We start from the raw sequence: 3,455 nt of genomic DNA, 5'->3' as shown, positions 1-3,455 counted from the left end.
ATAGAGTTTCTTCTATTAGTTTCTCATATCATTATCCCAATATACGTTCACTTGGAGGCCATGAAATTCGTGTGTAACAATAATAGTGAGATAAAGTAAGAAATCTTAATTGGATACCTTTTTTTTATACAAAAAACTCAGATCACATTATTTACTAATATTTAATTTTTAAAAGAATAATATACTCATTAATACAAATTACAAGCGAAATAAGTGTGATTTTATGAATCTATACAAGCTAAATACAAAGAATTGTTCATTTTGCTTTTGCATTTGTATTTTGCACCTCTATCTATAATTGGAGGCAATCAAACAAACAAACAAACAAACAAAAAACACATTAGAGGTGCAAAATGCAAATAACTTTAATTAAGTAGTAAACAAAAAAGACATGATAGATTATTCTTAGATGATTATATTCGACATTCGTTTCAGATGAGTAATAGAGTCGTAAAAGTTTTGGTCAAGTCTTATCGTCATCTTTTACACACACAAAAAATAATTTAGCACATAAAGAAATCAATCATTCACCCGATATAATTAAGTAAATAGAAAATGTGATATCACCGTAATCAAATAATTCCAACATTTGAGGATAAAAAAAAGAGGGCATTGAGGGGGGGAAGAGTACCTTCAAGTCAATTTCTGATCTATTAAGCTTCAAAATGTAGAAAAGAGCAAAGAAATCATCAGTATCCACATCTGTATCCAGAAGAATTCTATTAAAACTCTCTACTCCATTGAAGAAAATTGGCACAAAGAGAAAAATCATGAAAATAATTCTATGTAAAAATCCCAAAAACAACATTTTTTCTTTCACCTTCATCACAACAATTTTTTTTTCTAGACTAGTGAACTTATCTTCACTATATATATATTAACTAGTGAAAGTATCCGCGCTTCGCGCGGCTTTATGAAATATTTATAAGATAATAATGTGTAATATTTATATTTAGGTTAGTATCGAATATATGGCTGATATTAATATTTCTCTTCATCTGCAATATCATATGTTTTTTCATTTTTTTAAACATATAAAATATAATGTATTTTTTTGTATATGTATATAGTAGAACAAAATATTCATCGTGGTGAAGTAAATGGAATAAGAGGTAATATGTTGAAATAACAATATATTGTATTACGTTGTAAATATTTTATATGTTTTAACTTCCTCTGTCTTTTGTAGGAGTTAATTTTCTATACAAACTTTTCGTAAAAACAAAATTGAAATTTTTATTATGTCTTTATTATTACATTTGTTTATTATAATATTTAAAACATTAATTAAATATTATTAAGAATGAAACATACAATAGTTAAGAATAATATTTAATATTAGAAGTTACAAGTAAGATGAAGAGACATGAGTTATAAATAATTTAAATGCATAATTTTATTAGACATTAAATGTATTAATAATTACGCATTGATTTTATTTGTAAAATAAATAAATAAAATAAGGGGTGAAAATACAAAAAATGAACAAAGAAAATATAATAAGCGGTGACTGCATAAAAATTATAAATACATTTCAAACCAAAAGGATGGTGACGAAAACAGACTGTTACATACGCAAAAAAAAATGGCATCATGAAACTAATATTTTATTTTTCAATTTCTTTTTTTGCAAGTATAATAAAAATGAAATCCTAATCATCATAGTTTTTTGTTGTTGAAATGTGATAATTATATTAATTTTGCTTCATAACAAAGAAAAAGTAGAATAGTAAAGGATCAAAGGATTAGCGTTGGCAATACATTTAGCTAAATTATTTATACAAATCAAAATTTAAAAAATTCTAGCAAAAGTAACTAAGTTACCAATACAAGTCAAAGTGGGAAAACAAATCTAGCAAAAATAATCTCTAATTATGCTTCATTTATTTTCCTTCTACCATCTTCCTTTGCAAGTAAATCCGCCACCATATTTTGCCCCATATGTCAAACTCTTCATTATATGCGACCAACTGAATAAAAAAATATCATATGCCAATTAAAAATAATTATATAACAAAAAAAAAAAATTTAAACTATATGTAATATATTTGTATACTAAATAATAATCATTTCTTGAACTCTAACAAATATTATAATCAAACTATATTATATCCCGAAAATTAACTATTAGAAAGAGAAATTACACGGACAAACATTGTTAAGAATTACAGAGGCATTTTTTAAAATCATATTTGCTTTATGAATGATAATACAAACATAAATAAAATATTAAGAAAGCATGTCTAAGTACATAAAAATAAAAATAAAAAGACTTGAGAATGAAATATATCTTACCTTCATGTACTTCTTTTTTGTTACTTGTTAGTTAATTCACAAACAAATGTGATGAAGAAGAGAAATTATAATTTTGTATGTGAATCCTCATGAAAGTAAATATGAATTTATATAAACAAAATAGAGGAAATGAAAAAATAAGGAGTTGAAAATGAAAAATTTATTAACTTTATGTATTTTTTTTTGTTACATGTTAGTTTCATTCACAAATCAAATATGAATTTATATATACAAAACAGAGGAAATGAAAAAAATAAAGATTTGCAATGAAATATTTCTTACCTTCATGTACTTATATTTTGTTACAAATCAAACAAATATGATAAAGAAGAGAAAAGATAATTATGAATGTGAATCTTCATGAAACTAATATGAATTTATAGGCAAAATAGAGGAATACCATAAGACATCATACACTTACAAATTTAAGTTTGAAGGCTATGGACATAAAAATTATGGGAGTTATGAATATTATTAAAAGTAAAAATTAAAGAGGGACAAGTCATGGGTAATAACTCATTGTGAATAAATTAAAAAAAAAGAGAAAAATACTTAAAATACAAAAAAAAAAAATTATTATCATTTCATGATTAGAAGTGAGACAAACAAATAGAAAAAAGAATGTGGAGAGTTTTTTTGTTGTTAATGTTCCTACATTAATAAAAAAAATTATTTATAATAAATTAAGTAATTTACTTTTACAATACGATAATTAATTTATATATATATTATAATAATAATAATAATAATAATAATAATTATTATTATTATTATTATTATTAATAACTCATGAGATATAATAAGATGCAACAAATATATATATATATGTAAACTTTTATAATTAATAATGAAAATAATGAAAGGAATTATTTAAAAAAAAAAAAAAAAGAAGGGAAGACTAAAGATAAATAATATTCTAGGCCATAAAGAGGTGCCATAATAAATTAATATGGTTGTTATAAAATTTAATGAAACTTAATAAATAGGATAGAATATGATTAGTTCTTTGATTAAAAAAATAAGAAAAAATAGAGAAAAATGTCAAAAAAAAAATGAGAAAAAGGATAAATAGCAATGGTGGCCTTAGAGAGGTGCCACATCATCCTTGCCTACATTTGGCTTTATATTATAACTAGTGAACATTTCCGCGCTTCGCGCGG

General features: G+C 23.4%; 1 long non-coding RNA gene across 1 annotated transcript; it reads right to left on the bottom strand.

The window, feature by feature from the left end:
* Positions 1–1,886: 1,886 nt before the first annotated feature.
* Positions 1,887–2,613, bottom strand: LOC107059346 (uncharacterized). Its single transcript, XR_001472610.1, has 2 exons — positions 2,578–2,613; positions 1,887–1,970 (listed from the first exon to the last, which is right to left on the bottom strand). It is a non-coding gene; the product is annotated as an uncharacterized lncRNA (long non-coding RNA).
* Positions 2,614–3,455: the final 842 nt, after the last annotated feature.

Source organism: Solanum tuberosum, unplaced genomic scaffold (assembly GCF_000226075.1).
Source record: "Solanum tuberosum cultivar DM 1-3 516 R44 unplaced genomic scaffold, SolTub_3.0 scf01329, whole genome shotgun sequence".
NCBI classification, from domain to species: domain Eukaryota; kingdom Viridiplantae; phylum Streptophyta; class Magnoliopsida; order Solanales; family Solanaceae; genus Solanum; species Solanum tuberosum.
Note: the sequence above shows the minus strand (reverse complement) of the source record. Positions and strands in the feature narration are given on the sequence as shown.